We start from the raw sequence: 17,524 nt of genomic DNA on the forward strand, positions 1-17,524 counted from the left end.
AAAAAATCACATAAAATCAAAAAAATGAAATTTTTTTGAAAAATCGCAAAAATGAAATTTTTTTGAAAAATCGCAAAAAATGAAATTTTTTTAAAAAATCACAAAAAAATGAAAATTTTTTGAAAAATCGCAAAAAATGAAAATTTTTTGAAAAATCACAAAAAATGAACATTTTTTGAAAAATCGCAAAAATGAACATTTTTTGAAAAATCACAAAAAATGAAAATTTTTTGAAAAATCGCAAAACATCACAACAAATGAAAATTTTTTGAAAAATCGCAAAAAATCACAAAAAATGAAAATTTTTCAAAAAATAGCAAAAAATGAAATTTTTTTGAAAAATCGCAAAAAATCACAAAAGATGAAAATTTTTTGAAAAATCGCAAAAAATGAAATTTTTTTGAAAAATCGCAAAAATCACAAAAAATGAAAATTTTTCAAACAATCGCAAAAAATGAACATTTTTTGAAAAATCACGAAAAATGAAAAAATCTTGAAAGATCAAGAAAAATCCCGAAAATGCTAAAATTTTTTGAAAAATCACAATGAAAATTTTTTGAAAAATAACAAAAAATGAAAAATTTTTAAAAAATCGCAAAAAATGAAAATTTTTTGAAAAATCGCAAAAAATCGCAAAAAATCACATAAAATCAAAAAAATGAAAATTTTTTGAAAAATCGCAAAAATGAAATTTTTTTGAAAAATCGCAAAAAATGAAAATTTTTTGAAAAATCACAAAAATCAAATTTTTTAAAAAATCAAAAAACATAATTTTTGGAAAAATAACAAAAAATCAAAAAATCGCAAAAAATGAAAATTTTTTGAAAAATAACAAAAAATGAAAAATTTTTGAAAAATAACAAAAATCTAAATTTTTTGAAAAATCACAAAAAAATTACATTTTTTGGAAAAATCGCAAAAAATGAACATTTTTTGAAAAATCACAAAAAATCACAAAAAAATGAAAATTTTTTGAAAAATCGCAAAAAAATGAAAATTTTTTGAAAAATCACAAAAAATGAACATTTTTTGAAAAATCGCAAAAAATGAAAATTTTTTGAAAAATCGCAAAACATCACAACAAATGAAATTTTTTTGAAAAATCGCAAAAAATCACAAAAAATGAAAATTTTTCAAAAAATCGCAAAAAATGAAATTTTTTTGAAAAATCGCAAAAAATCACAAAAGATGAAAATTGTTTGAAAAATCGCAAAAAAAGGAAAATTTTTTGAAAAATCACAAAAGATGAAAATTGTTTGAAAAATCGCAAAAAATCACAAAAAATGAAATTTTTTTGAAAAATCACAAAAATTCAAAATTTTTTGAAAAATCGCAAAAATCACAAAAAATGAAAATTTTTCAATCGCAAAAAATGAACATTTTTTGAAAAATCACGAAAAATGAAAAAATCTTGAAAGATCAAGAAAAATCCCGAAAATGATAAAATTTTTTGAAAAATCACAAAAAATGAAATTTTTTTGAAAAATCGCAAAAAATGAAAATTTTTTGAAAAATCGCAAAAAAATCGCAAAAAATCACATAAAATCAAAAAAATGACAATTTTTTGAAAAATCGCAAAAATGAAATTTTTTTGAAAAATCGCAAAAAATGAATTTTTTTTGAAAAATCACAAAAAATCACAAAAAATGAAAATTTTTTTGAAAAATCACAAAAGATGAAAATTCGCAAAAAATCACAAAAAATAAATTTTTTGAAAAATCACAAAAAATCACAAAAGATGAAAATTGTTTGAAAAATCGCAAAAAAATCACAAAAAATGAATTTTTTTTGAAAAATCGCAAAAAATGAAATTTTTTTGAAAAATCGCAAAAATCACAAAAAATGAAAATTTTTCAAACAATCGCAAAAAATGAACATTTTTTGAAAAATCACAAAAAATGAACATTTTTGAAAAATCGCAAAACATCACAACAAATGAAAATTGTTTGAAAATCGCAAAAAATCACAAAAATGAAATTTTTTTGAAAAATCACAAAAAATCACATAAATTTTTTTTAAAAAATCGCAAAAAATGAAAATTTTTTGAAAAATCACAAAAAATCACAAAAGATGAAAATTGTTTGAAAAATCGCAAAAAATCACAAAAAATGAAATTTTTTTGAAAAATCACAAAAAATGAAAATTTTTTGAAAAATCGCAAAAATCACAAAAAATGAAAATTTTTCAAACAATCGCAAAAAATGAACATTTTTTGAAAAATCACAAAAAATTAACATTTTTTGAAAAATTGCAAAAAATCACCAAAAATGAAAATTTTTTGAAAAATCGCAAAAATGAAAAATTTTTGAAAAATCGCAAAAGATGAAAATTTTTTGAAAAATCACTAAAAATACAAATTTTTTGAAAAATCGCAAAAAAGAACAAAAAATGAAAAATTTTTGAAAAATCGCAAAAAATGAAAATTTTTTGAAAAATCGCAAAAAATCACAAAAAATGCAAATTTTTTTAAAAAATCGCAAAAAGATTTTTTTTTGAAAAATCACAAAAATAATGAATATTTTGTGAAAAATCACAAAAAATTAAAATTTTTCAAAAAATCGCAAAAAATAAAATTTTTTGAAAAATCGCAAAAAATCACAAAAGATGAAAATTGTTTGAAAAATCGCAAAAAATCACAAAAAATGATTTTTTTTTGAAAAATCGCAAAAAATGAAATTTTTTTGAAAAATCGCAAAAAATCACAAAAAATGAAATTTTTTTGAAAAATCGCAAAAAATGAAATTCTTTTGAAAAATCGCAAAAAATCACAAAAAATGAAATTTTTTTGAAAAATCGCAAAAAAATGAATTTTTTGAAAATCACAAAAAATGAAAAATTTTTAAAAAATCGCAAAAAATCACAAAAAATGCAATTTTTTTTTAAAATCACAAAAAGAAATTTTTTTGAAAAATCGCAAAAAATGAAATTTTTTTGAAAAATCGCAAAAAATGAATTTTTGAAAAATCGCAAAAAATGAAATTTTTTTGAAAAATCGTAAAAATCACTAAAAATGAAAATTTTTCAAAAAATCGCAAAAAATGAAAATTTTTCGAAAAATCACAAAAGATGAAAATTGTTTGAAAAATCGCAAAAAATGAAATTTTTTTGAAAAATCGCAAAAAATGAATTTTTGAAAAATCGCAAAAAATGAAAATTTTTCGAAAAATCACAAAAGATGAAAATTGTTTGAAAAATCGCAAAAAATGAAATTTTTTTGAAAAATCGCAAAAAATGAATTTTTGAAAAATCGCAAAAAATGAAAATTTTTTGAAAAATCGTAAAAATCACTAAAAATGAAAATTTTTCAAAAAATCGCAAAAAATGAAAATTTTTCGAAAAATCACAAAAAATGAACATTTTTTGAAAAATCGCAAAAAATCACAAAAAATGACATTTTTTTGAAAAATCACAAAAGATGAAAATTGTTTGAAAAATCGCAAAAAATGAAATTTTTTTGAAAAATCGCAAAAAATGAATTTTTGAAAAATCGCAAAAAATGAAAATTTTTTGAAAAATCGTAAAAATCACTAAAAATGAAAATTTTTCAAAAAATCGCAAAAAATGAAAATTTTTCGAAAAATCACAAAAAATGAACATTTTTTGAAAAATCGCAAAAAATCACAAAAAATGAAATTTTTTTGAAAAATCGCAAAAAATTAAACATTTTTGAAAAATCGCAAAAAATCACAAAAATGAAAATTTTTTGAAAAATCACAAAAATGAAAATTTTTTGAAAAATCACAAAAAATGAATTTTTTGAAAAATCACAAAAAATAAAGAAAATTTGAAAAATCGCAAAAAAATCGCAAAAAATCACAAAAAACGATTTTTTTTTGAAAAATTGCAAAAAATTAAACATTTTTGAAAAATCGCAAAAAATCACAAAAAATGAAAATTTTTCAAAAAATCGCAAAAATGAACATTTTTTGAAAAATCACAAAAAAAATCACCAAAAATGAAAATTTTTTGAAAAATTGCAAAAAATGAAAATTTTTTGAAAAATCACAAAAAATCACAAAAAATGAAAAATTTTTGAAAAATCGCAAAAGATGAAAATTTTTTGAAAAATCGCAAAAAATCACAAAAAATGAAAAATTTTTGAAAAATCACAAAAAATAAAAATTTTTTGAAAAATCACTAAAAATGCAAAATTTTTGAAAAATCGCAAAAAATGAAAATTTTTTGAAAAATCGCAAAAAATCACAAAAAATGAAAATTGTTTGAAAAATCGCAAAAAATCACAAAAAATGAAATTTTTTTTAAAAATCGCAAACAATGAAAATTTTTTGAAAAATCGCAAAAAATCGCAAAAATTGAAAAATCGCAAAAAATCACAAAAAATGAAAATTGTTTGAAAAATCGCAAAAAATGAAATTTCTTTGAAAAATCACAAAAAATTAATTTTTTTGGAAAAATCGCAAAAAATGAAATTTTTTTGAAAAATCGCAAAAAATCGCAAAAAATGATTTTTTTTTTAAAAATCGCAAAAAATCACAAAAAATTAAACATTTTTGAAAAATCACAAAAAATTAATTTTTTTTGAAAAATCACAAAAATTTTTTTTTTTGAAAAATCGCAAATAATCACAAAAATGAAAATTTTTTGAAAAATAACAAAAAATGAAATTTTTTGAAAAATCACAAAAATCCCAAAAAATTATTTTTTTTGAAACATCACAAAAAATGAAATTTTTTGAAAAATCGCAAAAAATGATTTTTTTTAAATAACAATTTTTATTAGAAAAATCACAAAAAAAGATTTTTTTTGAAAAATAACAAAAAATTTAAATTTTTTGAAATATCACAAAAAATCCCGAAAAATGAATTTTTGTAAAAATAACGAAAAATTATTTTTACTTTTCTTATATAAGTATTCTTACTTTTTTATAAATACTTTTTGTTATTGTTGTTTTTAGTATGTGCCACCTGGGTTGCCTTTGATGCAGTTCCTTTTAAGTTGGCTGTGCAGCACAATCCAGTGTGACCTTCAAAAGCTAGGTTCATACCCTTAGGTCAAAAAGACATGACAATGGAAAACTCTTCAGAGAAGCTGTTTTGTCATTAGGTGTACGCACCAGATCGTCTGAATGCAGTATGGTATAGGGATCCTAAAGTGCTGTTTTCTGAGTTACAAGAACTTCCTAAACCGTACAACAGATATGGCAAATGCTAGTATTGGCCTAATGGATAAGGCATCACTCTTTGAAGTTGGGGATTGTGGATTCAAGTCCTGTTTGGGTTGTGTTTGTTAGGTTACATTTAAGTTGTGTGAAAAAATCCTGACTTGTCTACTCAAAGCTTAGGTGTGATGATCTGAGGGCAATAGTTAGCTTCGAATTCTCAGACTTGCTGCACACTTCAATTAGGATTCATCCAATCTTGCTTGAATCTCACTGTCATGTTACAAACCTAAAAGGTTCCGCTAAGCTCTGGGAACGGAGATCTTGACTTCAAGTACCCCGTGGCTCTCAATTGACGGTCTCATGTTAGGTGGATGATGATGAAATGCGAGCAAGAAAATAGCTGCAGAAAGGTTGTGATTTCAAGTTAATGAGAGTGACCTTGACTGGAATTCGAAACTCTCAAGACCAGTCACACTATACACTAGAACCATACCCCAGAACCGATGAGACACGAATGTGAATGATTGCAGAAAGAAAATGTTTGGCCATTAGTTCTTATTTGATAGAATGCAAACTGTCATCGAGATCCTAAAGTGCAGTTTTCCATGCGGTAGCATCTTGTTGAAGGCATACAAGAGATCCTTGATAGAAGATTGGTGACATGGCCCAGTGGCCTAATAGATAAGGCATCAGCCTCCGGAGCTGGGGATTGTGGGTTCAAGTCCCACCTGGGTCGTTCTTGAAAATCTCCCTTTAACTTGAGATCAGTGTTTGGTGGATGAAACACAGTAGCTGTGAAAACCTTCTTGAGATGTGTTTGCGTGTCATTAACTTCCTTCATTGGCATTCCATACTACCTGTTATGACTAAAAGGGTAACGAGATACCTAACGCAAATGGCCATTTTGAAGCCTGCATGGTGCCTACAGAGAAGAGACTGTGTACAAACACAAAGATGATGCTTACATATTAAGCTGGTATGTTGTTCAAGATCCATAAACAATTCTAACCACCGAATCATTCCAGCTCCTTTTTTGTCTGTATTATTGTACAGGTTAGACTAATTTGGCGAAATATTTGACTGCATATCAAACGATTGAAACGATATAACTAGAGAAATCTCCAATGTGCATTTGAGTGAGAGAGCGCTTCTCACTGAACAGCCCAGCAGTGATGACGTAAGCGTGCCGAAGCCCGTTTGTGGTGTGAGCGCGGGCCGTCGGGGGAGACGGAAGGGGGGACAAGCGTGCTTTGGCCTGGTTTGAGGCAACTGTACCTAGTGTGAGTACGGCCTTAGAGTCTGGATGATTATGTTTAAAACCTCACCGGTACCCTGGACCCTGCTCCTCTTGAATAAGCTCAAACCCAAAACCCTGAGATTAAGAGTCTCATGCTCTACAGACTGAGATGGCTGGGCTGGTGAGGAGCTTATTCAAGAGCTAGACACCGTTTACATCAATACCTTCCCTACCCTGGAGAATCTTCTGCTAAATCCTGATTTCATCTTGTAACGCTGGACAGAATGTCGCTTGACGTGCGTTCCGAGTTGTGAGTGATTTACATGTTAAGTCAATGCAAACGCGCATATAGACATCCTGCGGCACGCTACGCGCGAATGGTGCGGCGCGAATGACGCAAATTGATCGTTTTGCGCGAATCCCTTGAGTTCGAAAATCTGAACTCAGTGATTGTGACGTAGAACCTGTTGATGGTGTCCCGGGGGAAAACCTCCGAGCAACAATCAACCACCAACCTTTCAGATAGCAGGCAAACGTGCTAACCAATTGAGCCAAAGAGACTTAGTGAAAGGTCACCTATAGTGGTAGAAACACTAAACTTTGTCTCAAAAGGTCTGTTATATAACCCTAATGTAAGTTTGCTCAGAGAGACAGAAAGGTAACAGAAGCACCCAACATGGAGCTCGAACACATGACCCTGATATTAAGAGTCTCATGCTCTACCGACTGAGCTAGCCAGGCTGGTAAGAAACTTTTTCAAGAACTAGTCACCGTTTACATCAATACCTTCCCTAACTGTGACAATGTTCTGCAAAATCCTGATTTCATCTTGTAATGCTGGACAGAATGTGGCCCAGGATCTATGCCAAGTGCACGTGTTAGCAGTTGCAAGGCAGCAAAATGCCTAATTCGTCCCTGGGTGGGCTTGAACCAAACCACCAACCTTTCAGAAAACAGCCGAACACGCTAACCGATTGCGCCACAGAGACTAAGTAAAAAGTCACCTACAGTGGTAGAAACGCTGAACTTTGTCTCAAAAGGTCTGTTATATGAACCTAATGAAAGTTTGCTGAGAGAGAGAGATAGAAAGGTAACAGAAAAGCCCAACATGGGACTCAAACCTTCGAACTTGAGATTAAGAGTCTAATGCTCTATCCACTGAGCTAGCCGAGTTGATGAGGAGCTCTTTTAAGAGCTGAACACCATTTACAGTAATACCTTCCCTACCCGTGATCTTACTGCTAGAGCTTGGAGAAGGGGTATAGGTGTGTGTGGATTTCGGTCATACACTTTACATCTCCAGGCAGAAAAAAAATCCTCAATAGGTTTGAGGAATGGAGAATATGGAGGGGGAGATAAACAACTAAAAAACATGGGTGGGCAGTAAACCAGTTATGAACCAGATGAGCTGATTTCTAAATTGCAATTCTTTGTGAAAGGTGTTTACCTATATGATGAGTTAGTATGCAAAATAGGACAACTGACTTTACAATTGTGAATGACAGTGTGTTCTTTGTGAAAACAAAAGATTTCTGCATGAAAATTGTTCAAAATGCAAAGAATTGTGTGTAGTGTTTTAAAAAAAGTGTGTTTGAACCTGCAATTTGAGCGTAAAGCAGGAATTGTGCTTGTAGTTTAGCAGAATGCGTTCAGGGGTTTGGTGCATCAGTTACATGTAGTAGTCATTGTGTCTGTAGTACAAGTAATTGTGTGTAAACAAATGGAAAAAACTGTAATTAATAGGTCACCAATAGCTTTAGCTTGAGGCTGTGTTCAAAATGACATCAATGTTTTCAAAGTGCACTGCTAAGGGAGCACAATTGTAAACATGACGATTGCTAAAATTGAACTGCAAAAATAATTTGAAAGCAAATTACACTTAAGGGAGATGATCTTAATGTTTTTTTTATTTGAATTTAAACTTTAAATGTTAGAATGTTCTAAATGAATATGGCATAGGGGGATAACTGGCAATAGAACACAGCCAGGAACTATGTTTCTACAGCTCCAGAGTTGTAGTTGTGAGTGCTTAAGTTTGCGACGTAGTTTGCGAATGTTCGGTGGAGCAATGGATTTGGGAAATGGCAAATCAACAAACTATGCTTATAACTACGGTACTTGCGACCTTAGTTGGCTAACGATGGTTTTGGTTGGCTAACTTCATGTTAAATAATTGTCTTTAGGAATTTGCAGTTAAAATGTAAAATTCGATAAAGCAAGTTTTAATTGTAATTGTTGACATGTTAGTTGAGACATGTTATTGGTTGTTATTGCCTATAATTTAAATTGTTACAACTGTAAAAGCATTTTGTATTGCATTATTATTACTAAATGCAAATTAAAACTAAATGCTATAGCTTAAAGCAGGGGTCACCAATCTCGGTCCTGGAGGGCCAATGTCCCTTCTGAGTTGAGCTCCAACTTGCCTCAACATACCTGCCTGGGTATTTCATGTATACCTTGTAAAACCTTGATTAGCTTGTTCAGGTGTGTTTGATTAGGGTTGGAGCTAAAATCTGCAGGACACCGGCCCTCCAGGAACAAGTTTGGTGACTCCTGGCTTAAAAGGATAGTTCTCTCAGACAGCAACTTTACAGGGCAACACTATGCTGACAAACTGGCATTCTCAGAAAAAAGGCCTCTGTGTAAGCCACAACGCCCTTACAAAACAGCAGACAACTGTAAGGGCTCAAACGAAATTTGAACCTGTGATTTCTCACGGCATGAACGAGAATCATACTCCTAGACAACCAAGCCACTATGCAAAGAAATGTTTTATGTGCCGACACTATCTGATGGCAAACTGGATTTCTTTGAAAGATGTTTTTATGAAAGCCATAATGCCCTGTTAAACAACAGAGAAACTGCAAGGGCTAATCCAGGATTTGAAACAGGGACTTCTCACACCCTAAGCAAGAATCATACCCCTAGACCAACAAACCACAAAAGCTTGAATATTTCACAAGACATCAGAAGCAGCAGAAGGTCAGAAATCCTTATTTAACAATTGAGTCAGAACATACCTTCAAAAGCTTTAGCGTTGAAGCAGGGCTTTTGCTTCATTTGGACGCCTTAAGCGTGAATCATGCCCCTAGATTAACAAGCTACTGCAAAACAGTCACTTTACATGGCAACACTATCTGCTGACAAAGCGGCATTCTCTGAAAAAAGGCCTCTGTGTAAGCCACAACACCCTTACAAAACAGCAAACAACTGTAAGGGCTCAACCTAAATTAGAACGTGGGATTTCTCACTGCATGCTTGAGAATCATACTCCTAGACTAGCAAGCCACTATGCAAGGAATGTTTTATGTGGCGACACTACCTGCTGACAAACTGGAATTCTTCAAAAGACATTTTTATGAAAGACATAATGCCCTGTAAAACACAGGACACTTGCAAGGGCTCGTCCGGGATTTAAACCCGGGACCTCGCCAGCCGAAGCGAGAATCATACCCCTAGACCAACGAGCCATTGCAAAACAGCAACTTTATATGGCAACACTATCTGTTGACAAACTGGCATTCTCAGAAAAAAGGCCTCTGTGTAAGCCACAACGACCTTACAATACAGCACACAACTGTAAGGGCTCAACCAAAATTTGAATCTGGGATTTCTCATGGCATGAACAAAAAATCATACTCCTAGAACATCAAGCCACTATGCAAAGGAATGTTTTATGTGGCGACACTATCTGCTGACAAACTGGAATTCTTCGAAAGACAGTTATATGAAAGAGATATTGCCCTGTAAATGGTAGTACACCTGCAAGGGCTCATCCGGGATTTAAACCCAGGACCTCTCGCTCCCGAAGCGAGAATCATACCCCTAGACCAACGAGCCACTGCAAAACAGCCACTGCAAATAACTTTATATGGCAACACTATCTGCTGACCAACCGACATTCTCAGAAAAAAAGGCCTCAGTAAGCCACAACGCCCTTACAAAACAGCAGACAACTGTAAGAGCTAAACCGAAATTTGAATGTGGGATTTCTCATGGCATGAACGAGAATCATACTCCTCGACAACCAAGCCACTATGCAAAGGAATGTTTTATGTGCCGACACTATCTGCTGACAAACTGGAATTCTTTGCAAGACGTTTTTAAGAAAGCCATAATGCCCTGTAAAACAACAGAGAAACTGCACGGGCTCGTCCAGGATTTAAGCCCGGGACCTCTCACACCCTAAGCAAGAATCATACCCCTAGACCACAAGCCACAAAGGCTTGAAGTTTTCACAAGACATAAGAAGCAACAGATGGTCAGAAATCCTTATCTAACAAACATTGAAGCAGGGCTTTTGTTTCATTTGGACCCAGAACGGTACCTCTCGCACCTTATGCGAGAATCAAGCCCCTAGACCAACGAGGCACTGCAAAACAGCCATTTTACATGGCAACACTATCTGCTGACAAACCGGCATTCTCAGAAAAAAGGCCTCTGTGTAAGCCACAACAACCTTACAAAACAGCAGACAACTGTAAGGGCTCAACCGAAATTTGAATCTGGGATTTCTCATGGCATGAACGAAAAATCATACTCCTAGACAAGCAAGCCACTATGCAAAGGAATGTTTTATGTGCCGACACTATCTGCTGACAAACAGGAATTCTTCGAAAAACGTTTTTTTATGAAAGCCATAATGCCGTGTAACGCAACAGAGAAACTGCAAGGGCTCGTCCGGGATTTGAACCCGGGACCTCTCGCACCCTAAGCGAGAATCATACCCCTAGACCAACGAGCCACAAAAGCTTGAATATTTTACAAGACATTAGAAGCAACAGATGGTCAGAAATCCTTATCTATCAAACATTGAAGCAGGGCTTTTGCTTCATTTGGACCTGGGACTTCTGCAATGGTTCGTCCAGGATTTGAAAACAGGACCTCTCGCACCTTATGCGAGAATCAAGCCCCTAGACCAACAAACTACTGCAAATCAACCACTTTACATGGCAACAGTATCTGCTGACAAACCGGCATTCTCAGAAAAAAGTCCTCTGTGTAAGCCACAACGCCCTTATAAAACAGCAGACAACTGTAAGTGCTCAACTGAAATTTGAATCTGGGATTTCTCACGGCATGAACGAGAATGATACTTCTAGACAGCCAAGCCACTATGCAAAGGAATGTTTTATGTGCCGACATAATCTGCTGACAAACTGGAATTCTTCAAAAAACGTTTTTATGAAAACCATAATGCCCTGTAAAACACAGGACACCTGCAAGGGCTTATCTGGAATTAGAACCTGGGACCTCTTGTACCCGAAGTATGAATCATACCCCTAGACCAACGAGCCACTAAATTAAGAGAATTTCACATGGCGTCAGAAGCATCAGATTGTCAGAAATCTTTCTCTAACGAATCAAGGGGCAGCCTTAGCGAGAATCATACCCCTAGACCAACGAGCCACTGCAAAACAGCAACTTTATATGGCAACACTATCTGCTGACCAACCGGCATTCTCAGAAAAAAAGGCCTCTGTGTAAGCCACAACGCCCTTACAAAACAGCAGACAACTGTAAGGGCTCAACCGAAATTTGAATGTGGGATTTCTCACGGCATGAACGAGAATCATACTCCTCGACAACCAAGCCACTATGCAAAGGAATGTTTTATGTGCCGACACTATCTGCTGACAAACTGGAATTCTTTGAAAAACGTTTTTATGAAAGACATAATGCCTTGTAAAACAGAGAAACTGCAAGGGCTCATCCGGAATTGCAAACCAGGACCTTTCGCACCATAAGCAAGAATCATACCCCTAGACCAACGAGCCAATAAAATCTGATGTCTTCACATGGTATCAGAAGCAGACGGTCAGAAATCTTGCTCTAATGATTGAGTCAGTACATACCTTCAAAAGCTCAAGCATTGAAGCAGGGCTTGTGCTTCACTTGGACCCGGGACTTCTACTGCCCAAAAAAAGAGTCGCAGCCCCTTTTTTGCTTATAAATTGTTGTTGTTTTTATTCAGTAGCTTCAGTGAGGTAAATAGATCTTATCCATTTCACAGATTAAAGCTGCATGGCAAAACCACACATAACATTATGTAAGTGATTAGTGGAGGAGGATGGTGATAGCATCAAATAGCTATCTCAGCGCATAGAATCAGAACCACTCACTAATTTGTGTGATTGAAATAGGTCTCATTCATTTCACTGATATGAAGCTGCAAGGAAAGAAGGAAAAGGTTCCATCGAGATTTGAACTCAGATCACTGGATTCAAAGTCCCGAGTGCTAACCATTATACCATGGAATCAAAACTTTTGCAAGATGATATCTGATGCTTGCAAACTGGCGTTGAAACAGGCCTCTGTGAACACCATGATGTCCCTCAAAACAACAGACACTTTCAAGGGCTTTTCTGGGATTTGAACCTGTGAGCCCTTGCACCTAAAGCAAGAATCATACCCCTAGACCAGGGCTATTCAATTGGCGGCCTGCAGACTGAAGCCGGACCCCAAGGCAGTTTGTTTCGACCTTCCAAATAGTGTGACCAAGACATCAAAAATAAATTTAGTTCATTCGAAAAACGGACGCTATACTTATGAAGTGACGTGCGTCTTTACAGCGCGAGCTGCAGTTAAAGGCTGCACAGAGCATGAGTCACCATAAGTGAGTGGTGCGGACAGCCGAAAACATTTGAATTTTGTAGGAAATGCCTTTTGTACAATGCACTGTAATCATTAATAGAGATGCAAAGATTAGCTGATTTCACTATTAACTGTTCTTTTTATTCGTCACAGTTAATTAATCCTAAAGGCTTCTTTAAGCCGCATTTCTGTTGCAAAGAAAAATTATGACAAGTTGCCAACTGTGCGCTAGTTTAAAGTTCCAAGTATGTACGAGGCTACTACGCACACATGCTGCAGCGTCCGTTCCCAGATCACGTCTTTTCCGCTTGCAAGTTTGCTATTTCTGAAGCGCCTCAGTTGGGCCTGAACAGGAGAGAAACCGCAGAAACAATTTGCGCGCACAAGTGGAGCAACGCGCTTGCCTTTGTCCGGGCGCACGCAGTAGAAAACATCTCACGGTGAGAGTTGTGCATGCCTTTCAGTGCAATGTAAACAAAAGATATGTTAGACGAGTCATTATTAAAATTATTATGTACGCATCAACCCAGATGATAACAACAGTTAATTTAAATAGCTACTTCCCTAATATAAAGCTTGATGTTCTAATTTACATTAGACGTGATAACCGTGAAAACATGACTATTATTCAGACTATAATCCTACAACCAAATCTATAATGTTGCATCACTAATTGTTATGCTGCTCAAAACATAACATATGAATGTGTCTGAATGTAGAAGAAGCCTTCTTCAGCAATGCACTGCTTTTGTTGTGCGAAATACAACATTGTGAATGTTTGTTTAAAAAAAAAAAAAAAAGTCAATTGGACAATGCAGTTGTTTTAAAATACAATATATTAACATTTTAATGTAGGAAAAGCCAACGTGGGTGTCTTTATGAGTACAAATACAGCATATGGGCACTTATATGCAGTTGTGTCATCACATCAAGAACTAGCCTCCATGACAAACAAATTGAAAAGCCCTGCCCCAGACCAACGAGCCACTGCAAAACAGCAACTTTATATGGCAACATTATCTGCTAACAAACCGGCATTCTCAGAAAAAGGCCTCTGTGTAAGCCACAATGCCCTTACAAAACAACAGACAACGGTAAGGGCTCAATTGATGGCTGGGTGGCTGTTAGGGCACAATGGATATCCATTAAAAACATGCCTGATTACTCCATATATCATGCCTACAACAGTGAGTGAAGTGTTTATTAATCCAAAACACACGTAAGCATTTGGCATACTAAAAATGCACTTCAGGGATTTGGACAAGTCAGGGGGAGCATTACTGTAGAGCCCTCAGAAGGTCAGAGCATTCTTTGTGGCATGTTGTGTGTTGCTTAACATTGCCATATGTCATGGATGTCTCTTGGACATAAATAAGGAACGTTTACAGGACTTTACAAGGTGTGAAGCTGAATTGCATGTGCTGAAGCCAATTAATCCAAATACTCAAGAAGCAGCAGGTGAGGAGAGATCAGCTGCCAGAAGAGCTGCTTCTTTATGTGTATGCATCTAATTATCTTTTATATTACAATCTACAATCAAAAATGTTTGGCCTTCTTCCTCCTCCTTGCAGTCGCAAAGCTCCATAGCAGGATGGGCAACGGTAGTGTCCAGGAGCAGCAGAAGTGTGGCTGATCTGGTGGAAAGAGAAGGTATGGTGGATGAAGAAGGTGTTTCAGAAGTTGCAGGTATTATGCGCTCAACTGCCTCAGTGAGACTTTCCACACTATCGGTGATGTGTCCAAATGGCAGTAGCAACATCTCCAAGCAGCTTTAATGAGTGTTCAAGCAGTTAGCATGAGTGCTAGGAATGGGTGGTTCTCCTGGTTGATATTTCTACGTCAAGCTCTGGGTCTCGCCTCTCCTCTCAACCTTGATGGTTGTTCGATGTTCTCTTCTCCTCCCTCTATAACCTCATCCTGCTCCTGCCTACTTGGCTAGTCTGCTGAATCATCAGCCAGCGGAGCGGCATAAAATGTAGTTACTTCACTTTTTGATTATTACTGAAAAAATAAAATTATTTAAATAAAAATTATTCATAAGAACATTGAATGCTTTGTACAAAAATGTTGTTTTGTTTATTTTGATTCATTAACAATGCAATACACTGTACGCCCAACTCTAAATATATATATATATATATATGTACAGTAGAAGTCAGAATTATTAGCCCCCCTGAATTATTAAACCGCTTGTTTATTTTCTCCCGAATTTCTGTTTTACTAGATAATTTTCAAGACACTTCTATACAGCTTAAAGCAGGAGTCACCAATCTCGCTCCTGGAGGGCCGGTGTCCCTGTAGGGTTTAGCTCCAACTTGTCTCAACACACCTGCCTGGATGTTTTAAGCATACCTAGTAAGACCTTGATTAGTTTGTTCAGGTGTGTTTGATTAAGGTTGGAGCTAAAATCTGTAGGGCACCGGACCTCCAGGAACAAGTTGGTTGACCCCTGACTTAAAGTGACATTTAAAGGCTTAATTTAGTTAATTAGGTTAACTAGGCAGGTTAGGGTAATTAGACAAGTTATTGTATAACGATGGTTTGTTCTGTAGATTATCGAGAAGAAATATAGCTTAAAGGGGCGAATCATTTTGTCCCTAAAATGGTGATTAAAAAATTAAAAACTGCTTTTATTCTAGCCGAAATAAAACAAATATTTTCAAACCAAAGCCATAACTAAGAGAATAAGCACAACTCTGTAAGACCATGTGCAGAGCGTATTTTTCGGTCCCTTAAATAGCAAAAGTGGATTTGGAAATGCCCTTAATGCGTTTGCACCATATGCTTTTAGACTTTGTGCCTAGATCGTTAAAATAGCAATGTAATCACAATATTACTGTGTAAATGTTATTAAAATGTGCTATATATGTTAACCCTTTAGGACCTGCAATAAAACAATTCCGCTAAGGTATATCTTAGTATTTTTACATGCTGTGCTGTCATTCTTTTGAGTATTTTTTAAATGCCATATAGCAATAAAATCCTTACATCCCCAACTTGAAGTGTATGTATATCATTAATCCATATTAACTAGTTAAATAGTTTAAAAGTGCAACAAACCACAAATTTGTTAATTTTTTTATTTTATTTTACTATATGCAGAAATAACACAAATATCAACCTCAAACTTGTCAATGTAAAAAAAACATGCATAAAACACTTTGAAACCCTATGCAACTGATTTGGACGAATTAAATCAATTTGTTAATGAGATAAACTTTTTTTATAAACCGTGTAGACAGAACAATTTGATTGATAAACAAAAAAAGTTTAATAACTTAATCAACACTATTGTAAAATGTACACAATTTATCACAATTTGTCATACAGAGGGGCATTCAGTGGTGAATGGATGTTCATTTGTGGGGTAAAAAGAGATTAATATTTTACTTTTAAGAGCCATGTTGATTGAGATACACATAAATAAATTAATTAAGGACACTCTTGTGTAAAAAATAAACAAATTAACAAGTAAAACATAAATAAATAATTAAACATACTGAAAGCCACTGCTACAAATAAACAGCCTAGCTATAAGTCTAATGACAATTTCGGTCGAGAATAACCCAGAGGGGCACTTGGCATGCCTCGCACATGATTGGGGTGCATTTCCAACAAAGCCTGCATTTCCTGCGCCCTTCTGTGGCTTTTTTAGAGACAACTGCACCAGAAATGGTAACAGGTAAGTGATGGTAGCTCTCCCATGCTGGTTGCAAGGACACCCCAAACAGCTCCGCTGCTATCTGCTTTTGAAAGTCCTGGTGTGTCATGGGCTGCTCTTCTTTGCTGCTACACAGTTGCTTGTGCGGCAAGTAGCAGTTTGTGACAGCAATGTCAATGAAATGATGTAGCACAGTCATGTGCCACATTCTGCTTTTTTTGATGAGTAATAGTAACCAATCAGCTGATCTGAAAGGTCAACTCCCCCATGAAGTGATTGTAATCTTTCATAGCTGCAGAAACTGAAATCTCAACATGCTTATACCCACTGGTGGATTTACACATTCTTTTCATGGTGTCCCCCATGTATGCAGTGTGCAAAGTAGTGCACACACTCACCTCTCATGTGTCCATCCATTTTGTGAAAAGGAGGGTCCCCTGCTGAATCCACCTTACAGAACCCAGTGGTGACTTCTTTGACTTCCTTCATCTCCTCTAGATCCTCTTCCTTTACAGGTCGTTGCCCTCATGTAAGGTATGATTAAAGCATTCAAAAAACATTCACATTAATTGTTCTTTGAATATTTTATACCATTATGCAGAGAAGCCGTCTCTGCCTGGTACTTTAGATGTTTTAAGGTTTGATATAGCGTTGCTTATTTCTTCTATAGTTGTTTTTTGAGTTTGGGTTTTATTTTGTATTGATCCAATTGATAGTAAATCTAATGTGTGTAAAATGCTGCATGTTTGCAAGTTCAATATTAATCTTTTGAGAAATATAATTCCTTATAGTATTTCGGCAAAAAACTTGTATTTCCTCCAATTTATGACGTATCTTTTCAGTGTTGGGATCTTTGATTTTAAATATACTCCTCTCTGCCTGTCGTTTCCCTATTCTCCATGCCAGG

General features: G+C 34.4%; 1 protein-coding gene and 3 non-coding genes across 4 annotated transcripts in view; 2 read left to right on the top strand and 2 right to left on the bottom strand.

Moving 5' to 3' along the window:
- Window positions 1-17,524, top strand: part of LOC100537530 (uncharacterized) — an 858,077-nt gene that overhangs the window by 182,450 nt on the left and 658,103 nt on the right. The gene's annotated exons all lie outside the window — the stretch shown is intronic.
- trnar-ccg (transfer RNA arginine (anticodon CCG)) lies at window positions 5,786-5,858 on the top strand. The gene has a single exon. It is a non-coding gene; the product is annotated as a tRNA-Arg (tRNA).
- trnap-cgg (transfer RNA proline (anticodon CGG)) lies at window positions 10,131-10,202 on the bottom strand. The gene has a single exon. It is a non-coding gene; the product is annotated as a tRNA-Pro (tRNA).
- Window positions 11,035-11,106, bottom strand: trnap-agg (transfer RNA proline (anticodon AGG)). The gene has a single exon. It is a non-coding gene; the product is annotated as a tRNA-Pro (tRNA).

Source organism: Danio rerio, chromosome 4 (assembly GCF_049306965.1).
Source record: "Danio rerio strain Tuebingen ecotype United States chromosome 4, GRCz12tu, whole genome shotgun sequence".
NCBI classification, from domain to species: Eukaryota; Metazoa; Chordata; class Actinopteri; order Cypriniformes; family Danionidae; genus Danio; species Danio rerio.